Source organism: Aethalodelphis obliquidens, unplaced genomic scaffold (assembly GCF_003676395.1).
Source record: "Aethalodelphis obliquidens isolate GAN/ISIS:26980383/991018 unplaced genomic scaffold, ASM367639v1 scaffold10, whole genome shotgun sequence".
Classification (NCBI taxonomy): Eukaryota; Metazoa; Chordata; class Mammalia; order Artiodactyla; family Delphinidae; genus Aethalodelphis; species Aethalodelphis obliquidens.
In genome coordinates, this window is record NW_020837954.1 from 11,267,679 (window position 1) to 11,289,083 (window position 21,405).

Here is a 21,405-nt window from a genome sequence, read left to right on the forward strand (position 1 = left end):
AACTAGGCAGATGGGGACAGGACATTCAAAACAGAGGGAACCAAATGTACAAAGCCTCAGTAGTACCAGTATAAAGCACAGGAAACCCCAAGTTGCTAGCTACGACTGGAGCCTATGAGCTTGGTAGAGAATGAAGATGGAGTGGTAGGAGGTACCAGTTCTTGTGAGCTGTGTATACAACTGTACAGTCAGAATTGTGTTCTGCAGGGCATAAGGGAGACAATAAAGACTTTTCAAAGGTGTTTTTTATGTGTGCGTTCCGGCCCGCCCGTCGGACGCTGCCAGGCTCACGGGCGGGGCGCAGCCTGCGGGTTCGGGGAAACTTTGTCACCCTGGTCCCGGAGAAAGCAGCGTCCTGCTTGCTGGGCAGCTCGCAGGGCGGGGACCTGGCCTGCAAGGAGGAACAGGGAGCAGAGGAGTACCTCACAGACCAGAGTGGCTGCTCTAGTAATAAAGAACCCCTTTTGAGGTGTTGTGATGCACGGAGGGACTTGGTGGAGTTCTTCGGGCTGAACGGCAAATTAAAGATAACTTGTGAGAGGTCAAAGCCCAGATTCACAGCTGCATAAGTCATCACCGGGAATGCCTTCGAAGCCATGAGGTGTGGCTGTATGAACAGGTAGATCTCATCTATCAGCTTAAAGAGGAGATGCTTCAGCAGCAGGTCCAACAACTCTACTGGTTTCTGGGCCAGTTCAACTGTCTTGTTCATCAGCTGGAGGGCACCCAATACAAAGATCTAGCCAATCAAGTCTCCGTGTGCCCGGAGAGACTGGGCAGTTTGACCCTCAAACCTGAAGATTCGACTGTCCATTCTTTGAAACCGATAATAACTGCCCTGCACCAGGCAATCACCACGTTTGGGTCTCTCAAGACCATTCAAATTCCTGAGCACCTGATGGCTCATGCTAGTTCAACAAATATTGGGCCCTTCCTGGAGAAAAGAGGCTATATCGCGTCGCCAGAGCAGAAGTCAGCATCCAGCACCACAGCGGTCCCTCTCAGCGAATGGCTCCTTGGAAGCAAACCTGCCAGCGGTTGCCAGGCTCCTTACATGCCCAGTACCAATGTGCAGGACTGGCTCACCCAAAAGCAGACCTTGGAGAATAGTCAGACTTCTGCTAGAGCCTGCAATTGCTTCAATAATGTCTGGGGCAACCTAAAGGGCTTGGAAAACTGGCTCCACAAGAGTCAGCAACAAGTTTCTTTTGCTGGTAAACAAGTTACCAAAAGTGTAACAGCTATTCTACTACCAGTTCTTACTCCAGTGAAATTGAAAAGGTTGGAGATCTAGTGCTTCTTGAGCAAGATGAGGTGGAGCTTTCTGATTGGCTAGCGACTCCCCAGGAACCCTATAAGCTTGAGAAGCCTGGGAATGGCAGCTGTGAAACCAGTGAGAAGTTTAAGCTCTTGTTCCAGGTGTTCCAGGAGTCCTATGGTGTGAATGATTGGCTCATCAAGCCTGATTCCTGTACCAGTTGTCAGGGTAAACAGCCCAAAGGTGTGGAGATTGAGAACCGGGGCAATCTGAAGTGCCTGAATGACCACTTGGAGGCCCCTTGGGAGTGGATCCCAGCATGATTGGCTGAGGACTGGCTTGTCCAGAATCATCAAGGCCCATGTAAAGTAGAGGAGGTCTGCAGAGCCCATGAGCCCTGTACAAGCTTTGCAGAGCGCATGTGTGATGAAAATTTTGAGAAGGAAGCTCTGTGTAAATGGCTTCTGAAGAAAGAAGGAAAGGGTAAAAATGGTATGCCTGTGGAACAAAAACCTGAACCTGAGACACATAAAGATTCCCTGAATATGTGGCTCTGTCCATCCAGAAGAGAGGAAACAGAACAAGCTAAGGCACCAAAGGCAATGGCTTCTTCTAGAACTGCTGATTCCTTCCAAGTCATAAGGAACAGTCCCTTGTCAGAGTGGCTCATTACCCCCTCATGCAAAGAAGGATGTCCCAAGGAAGTGCCTCTTACAGAGGACAGAGCTGGTATACCAAAGCTTACAAGCCACTTGGCCACTTCCTGGTGTCCCTTTAACACAGCTGACTGGGTCTTGCCAGGAAAGAAGACGGGAAATCTTAGCCAGTTATCCTTAGGAGAAGACAAATGGCTACTTCAAAAGAAGGCCAAGGAAGTATTACTTAATTCGCTCCTACAGGAGGAACACAACTTTCCCCCGGACCGTTACGGCCTCCCAGCAGTTTGTGATCTCTTTGCCTGTATGCAGCTTAAAGTTGATAAAGAAAAATGGTTGTATTGAACTCCTCTACAGATGTGAAGGAATGGAGTACTAGAGTCAGACAAATTTTCTGCAGATTATCACAAATCCATGAGCTGAGTGACTGCGGCTTGCCAAATCATTGCATTTCTGGGTCTGATGTAGTTCCTTTTCTGCCTAATTTTGAACTAGTGAATAATAATAATAATAAGTCATCAAATTATGAGTTACTGTGTAAAAGAAAAAGGCCGTTTGTTGACGCTGAGGTGATTCAGTTTCTTCCTACAGAAGTATTAATTCACCCCTACACTAGAAACACAGCATCGTGGTGGGTAGGTCTTTTTCATAAGCCTCCATGGCTCCTTAGCTTGGGTTGTTGTTAGAAGTACATTAAAGCACTGTAGTTTTAAAAATGAAATAGTTCTATAATCAAGGTGTGTTGATGTATTCTAATACTAGTAAACTTACCTAACCTTTTGATTTCCCTTCTTTGAATGCTTCCCTTGTTGTGGGTTTTCTTCCATTAACGGTGAATTCTTCTGTTTAATTAATATAATTTAATATATTTTAATATAATATAATATATTTCACACAAATAATTAACCTTGACAGTATAGTGGTTTTTTCTTACCAAAACATGTATTAACAATCTTGGCAATTTTTGACATTAGTTACAAAAAATTTTAGCTTACATGCCAGATTCTACATTATTTTTCTTTTTTTGAAACAAACTCAGCTATTGCAAGTTTCATCTTAATTCCCTTCTCTAAACGTTATTATTTAAGTATCTAGACAGCTCTTTCAGAAGGGCTCCATATTGCTTGAAGCCTATATTCAGGGTAATCCTAGCCTCTTTCAAAATATTCTGAAGAACTACAGGCAGAAGAGCCCCAGTGCTGACTAATCAAAAAGCAAAAGGCAAGACATGTTGGAAATGTAGTACTTGAATTATTCACTATCCTAAGTGTTACTGGTGCATCCTGTGTAAATGGAAGCTGAACTGGACACCCGGTGCTTTTAACTAGGCATAAATTAAATGTCCTCTCACTGCAAGCATAGCATACCTATACCTTATAATGCAATGACATTTTAGTGAATAGGCCGTTTTGAACACTGTGCCTTGGGGTGCTTATTGAAGCTTTATGAAAACTATTGATGTTTCCTTAGTATCCTTAAAGTTATGTCCGTGCTTTAAAAAGTTTCTCTGTAGGAGACAAATGGTATTTATACCATGTTTTAAAATTCTGTAAGATGAGACATCTTAGTTGCTTTCCAGGCTTTTAAACTATTAAGCCGCTCAACTTGCCTATATGTTATTGGAAATACTTTAAAAGTTTGTGATGTGGTCATCTAGAAAGCCCTTTTGGGGAAACTTCACAGTCCCAGTGTCATTGCCATACAACTTCCTTAGAATTCTTGAACCACAGCTGAAACGAGCCTATTATTTTTTAGTTCCCCCCGATACCATTTAGAACTTTAAAACTAAAGGTGGTGGGTAAAAACTTAAGGAGCCTTTCCATTATCTTAGGTTGCAGGAAACTTTGTAGTTTTTGAGGTTTAACACACTGTGTATCACTAAATTAACATTAATCACTATGCTAATGAGTATGTAAAACACTGTTTTGCGTTGATGCACTTTGTACCTCCCTCCATTAAAAGCATAAGAGCCCCCCAAAAAAGTTGTTTTTTTAATAACAGCTATGTTGAGATATTGTTCACATACCATAAAATTCAACATTTTAAAGTGCACCATTCAATGTTTTTGAGTATATTCACAGTTGTGCAACCATCACCACAATCTAGTTTTAGAACATTTTAATCACCGCCCAAAAGAAAACCCCATATCCATTAGCAGTCCCTCCACATTCCCTCCTCCCCTCAGGCCCTGGCAACCACTAATCTAGATTTTTGTAGATTTTCCTTTTGTGAACATTTCAGACGAATGGAATCATATGTAGTCTTTTGTGGCTGACTTCTTTCACTTAGCAAAATGTTTTCAAGGTTCATCCATGTTGTAGTATATGTCAGTAATTCATTTTTTATGGTCAAATAATATTCTGTTGCATGGATATACCACATTTGCTTTATCCATTCATCAGTTGATGGGCATTTCGGTTGTTTGCACTTTTTGGCTATTGTGAATATTGCTACCATGAACATTTGTGTACAAATTTTTGTGTGAACATATATTTTCATTTCTTTGGGATATACACCGAGGAGTGGAATTAATGGGTCATATGGTAACTTCATTTTTAACCATCTGTCAAACGTTTCTAAAGTGGCCACACCATTTTACAATCTCACCCACAATGTACAAGGGTTCCCATTTCTCTATATCCTTACCAACACTTGCTATTGTTTGTCTTTTTTATTTTAGCCATCCCTGTGAGTGTGACGTGGTATCTTATTGTGGTTTTGATGTGGATTACCCTAACGGTTAATGCTGAGCATCTTTTCATGTGCTTATCGGCCATTTGTACACCTTCTTTGGAGAAATGTCTATTAATATCCTTAGTCCATTTTTTTCATTTTTATTTGTCTTTTTATTGAGTTGTAAGAGATTTTTAAAATGTATTCTGGATATGTCCCTTATTAGACATATGATTTACAGAAGCATTCTCCCATTCTGTGGATTGTGGGCTGTCTTTTCACTTTGCTAATGGTGCCCTTTTTTTTTTAATTGAAGTATAGTTGATATAGAATATTATATTTCTTAATGGTGTCCTTTGAAGCTGAAAACTGAAATTTTGATAAAGTCACGTTTATCTAGTTTTTCTTCTGCTGCTTGTACTTTTGGTGTTATAAGAAACCATTGCCTAATCTAGGTTTATAAAGTTTACTCCCATGCTTTTTGTTTTTTCTAAGAATTTTACAGTTCCAGCTTCACAGATAGGTCTATGATCTATTCTGAATTAATTTTTTAGAATGTCAATGTAGGGGTCAAACTTCATTCTTTTGCATGTGGATATCCATTTGTCTCAGAACCATTTGCTGAAAAGATTATTCTTTCCCTTAAATTTGTTTTTTAAATGCTGTTATAGGGATGCTGGCAATGACATTCTAAAATGCTATCAACTCTCAGATTTATGACTGCTTGCTGACGAATTAAATTGACAACAAGAAAGGAATTTCTCTTGTATTTTACAACTAGATTACTTGTGTGTCTGAAAATTAATTTCTCAATAAGAATGTCAGGAATGTAGTTTTGTTTTCTAAGTACTGAGTTTCTACTGTACGCCAGAAAATGTGCTCGGCGCTGAGTGTAAAATGAACAAAACGGACACAATCCCTGCCTTCATGGATCCTGTCGTCTAGTGAGAAACTAACAGGGGGCCCTGATATAGTTTAGGGAAATTGAGGAGGGTTTCTCTGGTTGAAGAGTCCCCCCAAAAAACAACAGCATGAAAAGAAGACTGAGCAAGGAAGGAGCTTGACGTTTGGGGGAAAATAAAAGGCCACTGGAGCTACAATGTTCCAGACAAGGAGAGAGATACAAGATGAGGCTGAAAAAGTGGTCAGGGCCGGTGAATGGAGGACCTGTAAATCATTTCCCAAACCGTCCGTGAAGGCTCCCCGGTGTCCCAGCAATCTCTCAGGGGCGCCGCGTTTGATTTGAATTTCAAGGGAAACATAGCGCCATCTGTCGGACACAAAAGGAACTACTCAATCGTGCTGGTTTACACTTCAATTTCAGATGCCTCTACATTCCATCCGAGGGGTTCTCCGCAGTTGGTGTGATAAAAAGCAAGTCCCTCGGGAAAATCAGTGTGGAGCTGGAAATGAGGGTGATTGTATCCAACCCGATTCCAAGGTTTGAGAACTTAAGCAGTGCCCAACAGGTGCAAAGCTGCTAAGACATAAATATTGTTTGGACCTAATTACTTAATAAACAGAACTGGTAGGTATTTCTTCTGGCCCACGAATGCCCTGAAAAAACTATTATGATATTAAGGCCACCGTGAACGGAGAAAAGTTGGGAGCCTCTACTGTTAAGGATTTTGAGGCTTTATTCCAAGTGTTACAGGCAGTTATTAAAAGGTTTGAAACAGGGAGAGTGACATGGAGGCTTTAATTTTTTCTAATAAAGTGATATTTTAAAAATCTAGACATTTTACCTAAAGTGATTTTGCTTTCAATTACTTGTTCAATTATAAAAATGTCTTAGGTTTAAACTCTAATTAAGGACTCCAATGTTTTCCTCCCTAACAGACACTTTTGCCCCAAGGTGAGAGACCAATCAAGAACCCAAGCAGAGGTGGGCTTCTTTCACTGGCTTAAAATTGTTCCTCCCTCCACAAACTGTCCACAAAAAGGAGAGAAGGGGCAGGACCCACTACTCTGATGGCTCTTGGTTCACTTAATGTTGGAAAGTATGGAACAGAATTTTAAACATAGATTAGGCCTGGAAAGCTGCCTCCTTTTTTAGTTGCTTGAAATTTGTATCCTCTCAAATGGATTTGACAGTTGTAGCAGAGATTGCTGGTCCTACCAGTGTCCACTGGCCCCCTTCTACTTTAGTAAAAGAGCACCAGTCTCCATTTTATTTGGAGTTATGCCCCCCTCCCCACCTAACAGACTGAATTTTCCAGCCTCTTTTGACTAGGAGATGTGGCCATGTGACCAATTCAACTGACGATATGTGACCTTCCCAGAAGGCTGCTTAAAAGGAGCTGAGTTAGCTGGAAGGTGTATTCTCTTTGCCCTTCTGCCCTTCCTTCTTTTGGCTTGTGGCACAGATTTGGTGGTTGGAGTACTACCAGCCCTCTTGGACCATGAGATGACCTTGAGAATGAAAGCCAGATGCTAGGGTGATGGAGCAGAAAGATAGGGGGAGCCTGTGTCTCTGATAACTGTGGAGCTACCATACTAGTCCTGGATAGCCTTCCTCTGGACTTATATATGTTAACCTAAAACAAATAGATGTTTCTCCAGCAAAGATGGGTTTATTCAGGATCAGCAAAGAATTGCAGTTCAGGGTCTGCAACCATGGTGAGCCACATGCAGTTCCTCTCAGGGCAAGGGAAGGAGAATGCTTTTTATTTTTATTTATTTATTTTTTGGCCACGTTGCGCAGCTTGCTGGATCTTCGTTTCCCAACTAAGGGATTGAACCCCGGGCCACAGCAGTAAAAGCTCAGAGTCCTAACTATTGGACCATCAGGGAACTCCCCGGACAATGCATTTTATATGAAAGGAAGTGGGCGGACTATAGTAAACAAAGGGTCTGTGGTTTTTCATTGGCTGAGTCCTTGCAGGGAAAGAAAAGTCTTTCTTCTTCCTCTGGGGGCTCTGCTAACCTCGCAGGGCATGAGAGCTCCCCTTTTTGGTCTCCCAACTTTATTTAATAGAGGTTTCTGTTGATTCATTTTTCATATACATATTTGACAGAGAAATTTCTGTCTTATTCAAGCCTCTGTTACTTGGCCTGGACTGATTTTTGTTTTATGCCACAAAATCGATCCTAATAGTCCTCCCGTATGATTACCCAAAATAAGGTCGCAGCCATTGAACCCTTTCCCCAAGGTGGGGATTGCCAGTTTCACAGATGGGTTTTATTCTGTATCAAAGAATATTTTTTTTCTCTGGAAACTATTTCAGCCCCAACTTTATTCTCAATACTTTTGGCCAGTGCCCTCCTTTGTCATTATTTAGTCAGGAGAGAGAGACAGAGAGAGAGAGAGGCGGTGGCGGGGGGGGGGGGGGGGGGGGAATCCTTTCCCATCTTGATATAAAAATATTTTTTTATATATTCTTCAAATAATTTTGAAGTTTTGTTTTTTGCATTTAGGCTTCTAATTGAGTGACTCTGAAGGAACCTCATAGAAGAGCACCAGGGAACAGGCTTTTATTGGGCTATCCAGAATGCTCAAGAGGAATGATTGTGTGGTTGGCTGGGTCTTATGACAATCTTTGTCCTTGGAAACCCCTTTCCAAACCAATGAGGACAGTATGCCTTGGCTGTGTAGAAACATACTTTTTGACCCAAATTTGAAAAACCCTATGAAATAGGAATAACCAAAGGAAGTACTTGAAATTATTAAAGATTTTTAAAACCCTTGGTCTCTTTTTGACCATTTATCCTTTTTCTGTAGCTCAGAATATTTTAAAAAATGTAATGATTGCATTATTTATCTACGTAAGATAATTTTGCTAAAGCCTTCATCTCGAAAGTTTGCCCTTCAAGATTCTGCCCCTGGAATTCCTACCTTCAAACATGCCCATTTAGAGAGACAAAGAGCTTTTGTTATGTTTGGGGTGGGGGGAGTGGAAGATATTTTTGAATCTACTAGGAAAGAGTTCAAGCTCAGAGTCTTTGATCTGCTGGGATTTCTAACACATGTGAACCCTCAACACACTTTCTCTAATTCTACCAGATGTAGCCAAGTTGTTCAGCGAGAGTCCATCAACTCTTAAGTTGCTTTAGTTACAGATCTCTTGCTTTATATTATACAGGATGGATTTCCAGATGTTCTTTTGATTTGTAGTTTGCTCATTTCCCTCCAAGAAATTGTAAAGAAATGGTCTGGACTGGTGGACCCTTTATCTTTGTTTGCCCTAAGAGCTGGCATTGTTAGGGCACTCGCTAAGTTAAATACAGTATTTTGCAGACTCTGACACTGTTATTGTTTAGACTTTAGAGAGAAAAAGAGCCGAGTTGAAATGGAAGAAGAGTATTAGGAAAGAGTCAGATGGCTTGAAAAAAAATTTTTTTTCTTCCTCTGAAATAAAATGAGACTGCCCAGCCTTACTGAGATCCAGGAGATCTCAGGATGAAGTTAAATATGCTGTTGTAATACGACCCAGCACACATCTCTTGGCTTTCTTTCCTGCAAATTCAACAGCCATGCTATTTTACTGAGTATCCGCTATGTGCCTGGCACTTTATCGGCCCAACTCTTTCTACAGAAAGGCTTAACCGACTCATTACTAACTCTAATGGTAAACTAAGCAGAGAATTCAGTGATAGTCCTTGAAGCAGACATAAAAGTGTTCAGAGGTACATTCTGGTTGTATCTGTTTATCTGTCCTTTCAATTAAGAAGAGATACTTGAGACTTAGGAGGCATTCTCATTTCTACCAGTTCTCAACTTTAATAACCAAAAATAAGCACCATTATAAAATGAGATAGAGAACATTGAATACTCGACTGTCTCTGCAGCTTCCATTTTGCCCTGAGAGAGGCAAAAGTACTTCATTGATGAGCTTACGTCACTGGCATATTTCTCATCATTTGATCCATAGACTAGCATCAGTATCCAAGAACTTGGAAAGTGTTAGTCTTTTGCTACCACGATCTTGCAGACTGAATCATATTGCTTTTTTAACCCTTCAAATGGAAATTTGCAAGCTTCGGATGAACATACAAGAATAACAGAGATGGAATAGTTGAATGAAGTTCAGGAGTAGGGTAGAATCTGAAACAACGAGAAAATGACTGTAGGGGTAGTTCCATCCATTTGTTTATTTACACTGAAAATTCTTCCAGAAAAAAAAAAAAGTTTAAAGTTGCTTAAAAGACACAGGGTTGAGCTATCAGTGTATTACATTTTAATTTTCAAAAGGGCACAGGGATGGTAAAACAATAAAGTTTAGCCTTAAGTTTCCTGGTGGTCAAGGCAAAAGGGAAAGTCCTTGAGTTAAATAGCTCTAATTAGCTAATAAGAAGAAGCATAAAGTTTGTAAGGAGAAAGTTTTTTTCTGGGACTAAATTCTAAGAGGAATTCGTTTAAATAAAAAAATTAAAAGTTGAATAATATATGTGAGGCGTTTTTGCATGCTTTTTTCTCATTTAATTCTCACAAAAGTACTGTGAAGCATAGTGCATCATCTTCGTCTTACAGATGAGGAAACTGAGGATCAGAGCAGTTATGTTGACTGGATACAGCTGGGCTTTGAACCCTGATATAGCTGAATTGAAAGCCTACACTATGCACCACACTGCCTCTCAGTGGACACTCATGTATATTGTGTAGTTTTGGACTGTGAGTTCATTTTCAGTGGGGCTTTATCTGTGGCAATATTCTGCAGCCTGGATTGAGGCATAGTCCATCCAGAATAGTTTTACATTTGTTTCCGTTAGGCACTTCAGGTATGACTAGTCCCCAAGGGCTTCTTTTTCTAGGATCTTGAGGTGAGACCTTAGATTATTAACTTGAGACTTTTCCTCTTTTCTAATGGATGCATTTAGTGCTATAAATTTCCCTCTTAGATCTGCTTTAGCTGTGTCCCACAGATCTTGATATGTCGTTTATTTCATTTTCATTCTGTACAATTTTTTTTTTTACTTCGCTTGATACTTCCTTTTTAAAATATTTCTTTCTTTCTTTTTTAGATTTATTATTTATTTATTTATTTTTGGCCATGTTGCGGCACACGGGATCTTTGTTGAGACATGCGGGATCTTTCATTGTGGCGCACGGGCTTCTCTCTAGTTGTGGCATGAGGGTTTTCTCTAGTTGTGGCATGCAGGCTCCAGGGCACGTGGGCTCTGTAGCTGTGGCGCATGTGTTCCAGAGCGAATGGGCTCTGTAGTTTGCAGCACTCAGGCTCTCTAGTTGAGGTGTGCAAGCTCAGTAGTTGTGGCGTGTGGGCTTAGGTGCCCCGCAGCATGTGGGATCTTAGTTCCCTGACCAGGGATCAAACCTGCGTCCCCTGCATTGCAAGGCGGATTCTTTACCACTGGACCACCAGGGAAGCCACTTGATACTTTCTTTTTGAAGTATGTCCTTTAGTTTCCAAGTGTTTGGAGACGTTGTTATGTTTCCATTGTTGATTTCTAGTTTGATCCCATAGTGGTCACAGAACACACTCTGTATGATTTCAGTTCTTTTAAATTTGCTGAGGTTTGTTTTATGGGCCAGGATATGGTCTATCTTCGTATATGTTCTGTGGTTATATGAAGAGAATGTATATTCCACTGTTGTTGGGTGGAGTGCTGTATGAATGTTGATTAGATCCTATTGGTTGATGATGTTGTTTAGTTCTATATCCTTGAAGATTTTCTGCCTAGTTGTTCTACTAATTTTTTTAAATAAATAAATTTATTTATTTATGGCTGCATTGGGTCTTTGTTGTGGTGCGTGGGCTTCTCATTGCAGTGTCTTCCCTTGTTGCGGAGTGTGGGCTCTAGGCATGCGGGCTTCAGTAGTTGTGGCTTGCAGGCTGTAGAGCGCAGGCTCAGTAGTTGTGGTGTACAGGCTTAGTTGCTCTGCAACATGTGGGATCTTTCTGGACCAGGGCTCGAACCCGTGTCCCCTGCATTGGCTCGAACCCGTGTCCCCTGGATTCTTAACCACTGTGCCACCAGGGAAGTCCTGTTCTACTAATTGTTGAGAGAGGGATGTTGAAGTCTCCACTTGTAACTGTAGATTTGTCTCTCTTTCCGGTTCTATTAGTTTTTGTTCCACATGTTTTGCAGCCCTAAATGCATACACATTTAGAATTACCATTCTTGGTGAATTGATCTTTTTATTATCATATAATGGCCCTCTCTGTCTTTGGTAATCTTCATTGCTCTTAAGTCTACTTTATCTGATATTAAAACAGCCACTCCTGGTTCTCTCTCTTTTTTTTAACTTATTTATTTATTTTGGCTGCACTGGGTCTCATTTGCGGCATGCAGGATCTTTAGTTGCGGTATGCGGACTTCTTAGTTGAGGCATGCAGACTCTTAGTTGCGGCATGCCTGTGGGATCTAGTTCCCCGACCAGAGATCAAAGCTGGGCCCCCTGCATTAGGAGTGTGGAGTCTTACCCACTGGACCACCAGGGAAATCCCACTCCTGGTTTTCTTTTATCAATGTTTGCATGCTATATCTTTTTCCACCCTTTTAACTTTCAGGCTACCTATACAGTTAAATTTGAAGTGAGTTTCTCATAGACAGCATATAGTTAGGTCATGTTTCTTAATCCATTTTTCCAATCTCTTTTTTAATTAATAGTCTATTTGAGCACTTTTAGGTTTACAGAAAAATAGAGCAGGGAGTACAATGTTCTCATATAGTTCCTAACCTCAGTTTTCTGTGTTAATATTATGTTCCATTAGTGTGGTATATTTGTTATAATTGGTAAGTTAATATTGATACACTATTATTAACTGAAGTCCATAGTTTACATTAGGATTCACTCTTCGTGTTGTATGTTGTATGGGTTTTAACAAATCTATAATGACATGTAGCCACCATTATAGTATCATACAGATTAGTTTCGCTGCCCCTTAAACCTCTGTGCTCCACCTATTCATCCCACCCTTCTCCCTAACCTCTGGCAACCCCTGATCCTTTTACTATCTCAGCAGGTTTGCCTTTTCCAGAATGTCATATAGTTGGAATCATACAGTACGTAACTTTTTCAGATTGGCTTCTTTCACTTAGTAATATGCATGTAAGGTTCTTCCGTGTCTTTTGACGCTTTGATAGCTCATTTCTTCTTAGCATTGAATAATATTCCATTTGTCCATTTGTACCACGTTTATTTATCCATTCACCTACTGAAGGACATCTTGGTTGCATCCAGGTTTTGCAATTATGAATAAAGCTGCTTATAAACATTCGTATACAGGTCTTTGTGTGGACATAAGTTTTAAGTTTTCAATTTCTTTGGGTAAATAACAAGGAGTGTAGTTGCTGGATATGTTTTGTAGGAAGCTACCAAACCGTCTTCCAAGGTGGCTGTACCATTTTGCATTCCCACCAGCAATGAACGAGGGTTCCTGTTACTCCATATCCTCCCCAGCATTTGGTGTTGTCCTTGCTCTAGACTGTGGCCATTCTAATAGGTCTATAGTGGTGTCTCGTCGTTCAATATGCATTTCCCTGATATATGATGTGGGGCATCTCTTTATATGCTCATCTACCATCTATATATCTTCTTTGTTGTCTTAAGGTCTTTAGTCCATCTTTAAATTGGGTTGTTCATTTTCCTACTGTTTTGTTTTAAAGAGTTCTTTGTATACTTGGGATAATAGTTCTCCAAAAATGTCCATGTCCTAATCCCTGGAATCCCTGTGAATATGTTACTTACATGGCAAAAGAGACTTAAAAATGTGATTAATCTAAGGACTTTGAATGGGGGAATTATCCTAAATTGTCTGGGTGGGTGTAATCTAATTACATGGGTCCTTAAAATCCGAGAACCTTTGCTGGCAGTGGTCAAGGAAGATGTGACAATGAAGAAAGACACAGAGAAATGTAATGTTGGTAGCTTTGAAGACGGAGGACGGGGCCATGAGCCAAGGAATGTGGGTGACCTCATGCAAACAGAGCCTTCAGAGCCTCCAGAAAGGAAAGCAGCCCTTTGGAAACTTTATTTTAGCCCAGTGAGACTCCTGTCAGACTTCTAGAACTAAATTTGCATTGTCTAAGCTGCTAAGTTAATTGGTGGTAATTTGTTACAATATCAGTAGAAATCTAGTACACTGAAACTTTCTATTTTTCCATCTGTTTCAAGTGTGTTTATAATTACTTATGAAGCATTTTTATCACGACTGCTTTAAAATCTCCGTCAAATAATTCTAACAGGTTACCTTGGTGTTGCCATTTTTTTTTCTCCTTCAGTTTGAGCTCTTCCTGGCTCTTGGTATGAATACTTTTTGATTGCATCATGGGCATTTTTGCATTATGAGACTCTGGATCTTATTTAAACCATTCGTCAGGAGCTGGCTTTCTCTGACCCCACTGACAGGAGAAGCTGGGGCTGAACCTTGTGACTGCCAGATGCAGGCAGAAGTCAGTTTTCCACTCAGCTTGTGTTGACACCAGAAAGGGGGTGCTCCTCATTAGTGCTGCGTGAAGTCTGCCCCCTCACCTGGTCTCCACTGACACTGTGTGGGGAGAGAGGGTTACCTCATCACTGGCTGGTAGGGATGAACGTCCAGGATCTCTACTTGGTCTTCTGCGACACCACTTCAGTGGGCGGTATTGGGCACTCCATTTTATCCTTCTGAGGGTGGAGGTCTAGGCTCCCCACTTTGTCTTTGCTGGTGTGGTTGGGGTTAAGGCCAGTTTCTTCTGCAGCTGGAATAGAGTGATTATTGTTTGCGTGCTTTGTCTTGTTAGGTTGCTCTTTCCTGATCCTTTGGCTAGAGAAGGATTTGGTTGAGGCTGGCTTTTTTGTTCACGCCATCTGGAATTTCCGATTGCTGGCTTCTTCCGCACTGTCTGGATACATTCATGAGTCAAAAAGGAAACCCAGGGGACTTGCCTGGTGGTGCAGTGGTTAAGAATCCGCCTGCCAATGCAGGGGACACGGGTTCGAGCCCTGGTCTGGGAAGATCCCACATGCCGTGGAGCAACTGAGCCCGTGCGCCGCAAGTACTGAGCCTGCGCTCTAGAGTCCGCGAGCCACAACTACTGAAGCCTGCGTGCCACAACTAATGAAGACTGTGCACCTAGAGCCTGTGTTCTAAACAAGAGAAGCCACCGCAATGAGAAGCCTGCGCACCGCAACGAAGAGTAGCCCCTGCTCACCTCCACTAGAGAAAGGCCGTGCGCAGCAATGAAGACCCAACGCAGCCAAAAAATAAATAAATGAATAAATAAATTAAAAATAAATAAATTCTAAAAAAACATAACATTTGTGTAAAAAAAAAAAAACAACCAATGAAACTCATCACTGTGTTTTTCCTCAAATCCCAAGGTCCCTAGTCAGTCTGCCTTCATCTCCACCTTTCAGTTTTAAGTTTGCTTTATATACAATGTCCAGGGTTTTTAGTTCTACTGAGAGGGAGGATTGGGGGAAAGGATGCCAACTTTATCATCCCGGAAGTGGAAGTCTGCCTAAAAGATTACTTTCTACATTTTAAAAAAAAAGTTTTAATTTTTTGGCCGCACGGCCTGTGGGATCTTAGTTCCCCAATCAGGGATGGAACCTGAGCCCCCTGCAATGGAAGCACGGAGTCTTAACCACTGGACCACCAGGGAAGTCCCTAAAGATCACTTTTTCAGGTTGGCTTTTCTTCTTATAGGTTTTTGGACCACATATTGGCAGATTTTTTTCCAGTTCACATTTTTAATAAAGGTGTAATCCTATGAGGGTTTTGGCTTTATATGCATTTTCAGTCCAGCTCTGATTTGAATGAGCCCCAGGGATTATCTGCATGTAAGTTTTATAACCCAAGCCCCTAGCCCATCAACTCTCCTTGAGCTGCTGCCCATTCACCCCAGTACAGCTACAGCTTCAGCTCATGTCACTGCCAGAATGTTTTTTCAACCACTCTCTTGTGAACTCAGGTATGAATTTAAACAGATGCTTGCTGTGTTTTAGTTAGCATTTCTGGGTATTTAAAAAATTTATTGTAAAATATACACAACATAAAACTTTCCATTTTAACCATTTCTAAATATACAATTCAGTGGCATTAAGTCATACTATCATGCAACCATCATGACTATCCATTTGTAGAACTTTTCATCATCCAAACAGAAACTCTGTTCTGGGTGTTTCGAACAAGTTTTTAGGTTATCTGTTTCCTCCTGGTGAAGTGGTAGTCAAAAGACCTTTCAGGTGGAAGATACAGCAAGTGAAAAGGATGGAGCTTAGAAGAGTCCTAATACCTGAGAGACAATGGAGTCCAGTTTGACAGGAACCAATACATAGATGGTGTGGTGGGAAGTGAAAGATGAGGCTGACAGAATGGGGACAGATTGTGCAGGCCCAGCTAATCCCACTGCAGGTAATGGGGAAAGGAAATTTGTAAATAAGAAATTGAGTTGCTTAGTGTTGTTATTTAGGAAGATTGCTCTAGTAATAGGGAGATCTTGCAGACATAACAGTCCTGTTAGGGGAACCACTGACAGAAACCACCCTCCCTGGCCAGGCAAGATAGTAACCACTCGCATGAGTTATCTTACAACAGGAGGTCCTGGTAAGGAACGTGGAACTAACAAGCGACCACCAACAGGAAGAATTCAGGAAAGGTCAAAGGAGAGAGTTGACTCCAGTCTATATGTCCTATCAACCTCCCAGAATCCTTCTCGCTGGAATCCATCTTGGCTGAGCGATGCACACCACCAGGAAGGACCCCGAGTCAGAGTGACTGGCCAGAGACAACCCGGAAACTAACCCCATTACCGTAAAACCTGAGACTGTGAGCCACGTGGCAGAGCAGTCCTCCTGGGTTCCCGTACCCTGGTGCTCTTTCCCCCAGGGCGCTGTTTCCCAATAAAGTCTCTTGCTTTGTCAGCACGTGTGTCTCCTTGGACAATTCATTTCCAAGTGTTAGACAAGAGCCCACTCTAGGGTCCTGAAAGGGGTCCCCATTCCTGCAACACTCCTACACTTCCTATTATCCAATGTATGAAAAGTTTGTTGATACATTTTTAGTTTTCTAGTTGTTTACAGCAGGAGGTCAAATCCTGCACCAATTCCTCCTCCATGGGTGGAAGCAGAGGACCAGCATAGGGTAGTTGCTAGGTTTCACTGTGGGACTGTATGCGATTGCTCAGGGACTACACATATAGAGCTAGACTGAAAGACAACCAAGGAAGAGAGTACAGGTCAATCTCGACTTTTAAGGAGTGGCCAGAGCAAGGACCAGTGAAAGCAATTAGGAGTTCTTCCTATTTGTCAAACACCTTTGTTTAAATTATCTCTATGTATTATTATTCATTCCAGATCAGGGATCAGCAAACTACAGCCTGCAGGCCAAATCTGGCCCACCACTTTTTTTTTTTTCCTCTACACGGGCCTCTCACTGCTGTGGCCTCTCCCAGCGGCCATGGCTCACGGGCCCAGCCGCTCCGCGGCATGTGGGATCCTCCCGGACCGGGGTACAGACCCGTGTCCCCTGCATTGGCAGGCAGACTCCCAACCACTGCGCCACCGGGGAAGCCCCCACCACTTGTTTTTGCAAATAAAGTTTTACTGTAATACAGGAGCACATTAATTTGTGTATATCTCTGGCTACTTTTGTGCTACAATGGCAGAGTTGAATAGTTATGTCACAGGTAGATGGCTGTCAAAGCCTTAAATATTTCCTATCTTGTAGAAAGTTTGCTAAGCCCTGTCCTAGAGGACTGTGGGGACTGAACAGTGAAAAGTGCATGGGATCAGGCAAAAGAAGAAATACCACAAGAAGCCAAGGCAGGAAAATATTTAAGATTAAATGTCTATTAGTTGTAGAAATGCTACACCACCCCATTATCCAATTTTTAGGTTTTCACTCTTCTGATCATTAGATCTTTTTTTTTTTTTTTTAACATCTTTATTGGAGTATAATTGCTTTACAATGGTATGTTAGTTTCAGCTTCACAACAAAATGAATCAGTTATATATATACATATATTCCCATATCTCTTCCCGCTTGCGTCTCCCTCCCTCCCACCCTCCCTATCCCACCCCTCCAGGCGGTCACAAAGCACCGAGCTGATCTCCCTGTGCTATGCGGCTGCTTCCCACTAGCTAACTACCTTACTTTTGGTAGTGTATATATGTCCATGCCTCTTTATCGCTTTGTCACCGTTTACCCTTCCCCCTCCCCATAGCCTCAAGTCCATTCTCTAGTAAGTCTCATTAGATCATTTTTAATGATCGGATTACAGAAGCAGTTATATACATGAAAATGACTAGCTGTTTAAGTAAATGCAGAACTGGGGTATCTGAGAGAACGGTTCCAAATGAGGTGAGTCCTAGACACAGTGGAATACCAGACAGCACACAGATGAATATAGTATCACAATGTATTCCACTAAGTGAAAAAAACTGCTTAAAATATGATTTGTATACCACGATCCCATTTTTGCTGAAGAAAATAATCTGAAAAATTCTACATCAAATTTATTTCTTATACATTTATTGTTTTCTATTTTTTGGACAATGACCATTAATTAATTTTATATCTAGAAGAAGTAAATTTTTCATTTTACTGGGGAAAAAAATACACCTCTAATATTGACCAAATCAAAGGCTTAAATCACAACCTTAAATTTTACACAGAGATCTGTCCATCAATACTCTGAATGTATTTCCTCAAATTTCTTTGATAGGAAGAGTTACTGGTTCCCAAGATAAAACTTTAACTGAGAAAAAGAATGAATGGAAAGATTATAAAGGGTTGCTCAGTCATTTATATACCATTAAATTACTAATACACTGATGTTCCCGCATATTTTTTCCAGAGGTTTGCTTTGATATCTTTACTTAATACTACAAGTTCTCTTCAACAGTGAGTATAAAGGCTAATGTGGAATTTGTAGCTTAAGTACAATCTTCCTCTTGTTAGTGAAATTAACCTAAGCATTCTGCCCATTTTTCTGAAATCAAACAACTTACCCATGTGTGTAACCCACCATACCTCCTTTTCTCTCAAGAAAAGGTCTAAAATTTTAAAATATTCTAACACTGGAAAAAAATAGCAAACAAATAAGAGACTGAATGATATTGCAAGAACTGCTACCTTCAAAGCTTGGCATAGGTATTAAATTTCTGCTTCTCACACGTTTCTGCACATGCTTAAATATTAATAAGGACCCTGTAGCCAAATATACATGGTAACTAAATCCAAAGTTCAGAAGACTGCAGCTTTTACAATACAAATGCACCCTTCAGTACATGAATAAAGAACATTAGGACAGAGATCCTGAGAACTACAAATAAAAAAAGAAAAGAATCATGTGTTTACAATGAATATTGCTCCAAAAAATGCAATGTAGATTATTATCTGACATGAATAAACGTACATATACATTCTCTATTTTCCCTTTTGTCCACCCTTTTACAGTGTTCACAAAGATAAACCTGCATATTTCTCATCTTGGAGGCACCCTAGTGTACCAGAAAGATGGAACGTTGACAGCCTGGTATCATTTACTCTGTGATCTCAGGCAAGTACTTAGAAAAACAAAATCCATCTGAGTCTAAACATCATTTAAAAAATGGAGAGAATAACAACAATAATAACAAAACCAATTGCCTTATTTATTTATTATTATTATTTTTAAAATAAATTTCTTTGTTTTTGGCTGCGTTGGGTCTTTGTTGCTGAGCATGGGCTTTTCTCTAGTTGCGGCGAGCGGGGGCTACTCTTTGTTGTGGTTGGCGTGCTTCTCATTGCGGTGGCATCTATCATTGCAGAGCATGGGCTCTAGGCGCACGGGCTTCAGTAGTTGTAGCATGAGGGCTCAGTAGTTGTGGCTCACAGGCTCTAGAGCGTAGGTTCAGTAGCTGTGGCACACAGGCTTAGTTGCTCCGCGGCATGTGGGATCTTCCCAGACCAGGGCTCGAACCAGTGTCCCCTGCATTGGCAGGCAGATTCTTAACCACTGCGCCACCAGGGAAGTCCTTGCCTTATTTAACGTAAAAAGCATTTCCCATAGTTATTAGATACAAAGGATAAAAACTTTTATATTAATGGGCTTGGTATGTAGCAGGATGTGTTAATTCCTTTCCCTTCTGGCACTCTCTTGCAATTACAAATCAAGTGCTGTTAGAAATATAATTCATCTGAACTCAGTAAGAGATACCCAACTGACTGAAATGTCTCCTTCACTGTTTTAAGTTTTCTCAATCATGTTTCTGGTCTACTTGTTCCATTATGCAGTCCTCTCTCCTTGAATAAAAATGTAAAAGCAAAACAGAAGTCAAATAATGCTGACTGCTTTCTTGATCATGGCAATGTGACATTCTCAGCCATTACCATACGTCCTCGTGTGTTAACCTTGTTGCTCTGTAAAATTTCAATTACTGCAGATATGTATGGGAATAAATGCTGCTTTTTGTATATAAGACAATCTGGCTGGGAGGTTAAAAGGCAATGTCCTGGGAGTTCCCTGGTGGCCTAGTGGTTAGGATTCTGGGCCACCAGATTCATGGCCCGGGCTCAATCCCTGGTCGGGGAACTGAGATTCTGCAAGCTGTGTGCCCCCCTTCTCCCCAAAAAGGCAATGTTCTATTTTAACTGAGTCTGAGAAAGGCAACATATAAGATAAACTGCATGTTTTAAGACTGACTTTCAGACTGAATAATTCAACAATCAGTTAATCAGAAATTACCCCTTTTTATGTTTGTCTTAGAAGAAAAACAAATATAAAAGTTACTTGTTATTAAAGAGTGAAGAATATTAAGGAATCAGATAATTTACTATTAAAATGTAATTATATTTTAGAATTCTCTTTTGAATATTTAAGTGCTTTTTTTTTTCTTTTTGGCCACATGGCTTGTGGCTTATGGCTTATGGGATCCTAGTTTGCTGACCAGGTATCGAACCTGTGCCCCCTGCAGTGGAAGCACGGAGTCCTAACCGCTGGACCACTAGGGAATTCCCTTAAATGCTATTAAGTAAAACTTTCTAAGAAATTTGGTTATTGGCATATGAAATTATTACAAATTTACCAACGGTTACAGATATCAACATATTCATGTAAAGAAGCCAGGGAATTGATCATCTCAGAGTATATGAAAAAGAAATGAAAGCAAAGAGGGATAACTTCCCAAACAAATGAACCTAGTTAATTAATTAATTATTTATTTTTGGCTGCGTTGGGTCTTCGTTGCTGCACACAGGCTTTCTCTAGTTGCGGTGAGTGGGGGCTACTCTTTGTTGCAGTGCACGGGCTTCTCATTGTGGTGGCTTCTCTTGTTGCACAGCACGGGCTCTAGGCACGTGGGCTTCAGTAGTTGTGGCACGAGGGCTCAGTAGTTGTGGCTCGCAGGCTCTAGAGCACAGGCTCAGTAGTTGTGGCGCACGGGTTTAGTTGCTCCGTGGCATGTGGGATCTTCCCGGACCAGGGCTCGAACCCGTGTCCCCTGCATTGGCAGGCGGATCCTTAATCACTGCACCACCAGGAAGTCCCCAGATGAACCTCTTTAAAATCCTCAGGATTTTAGATGAGAAAATTGAGGGACGGTTCTGTCTCCTGACTCCCCAAAAGCCCTACAGAGGATACGTGACTTCCTTCTGCATCCTAAAAAGGAACAGCTACTCCTCCAAAACTGAGGCCCCTATGTTTTCCATACCTAGGAAATAGCATTTATTTTATTTTTAAAAAATTTTCAGGGTTGTGGGCATATTCCAAACTTTCTTTTCTCTTTTTAATGAGAATCCCTGCCATAGAATGTTACTGTTACTGATGGGAGGTATCTTACTCCTCAAGGGTTTGGGTAGAAAAAGATGCAAATCACTGCTATAGAGACTCAGGTACAATAAAACATTGGTTCCTATGGTCTATTTATCACATGTAGAAGTCCAATTCTCA

The 21,405-nt window shown here is 41.0% G+C and overlaps 1 pseudogene; it reads left to right on the forward strand.

Moving 5' to 3' along the window:
- Positions 1-248: 248 nt before the first annotated feature.
- LOC113622965 (nuclear receptor coactivator 4 pseudogene) lies at positions 249-2,277 on the forward strand (annotated as a pseudogene).
- The last annotated feature ends 19,128 nt before the right edge of the window (positions 2,278-21,405 follow it).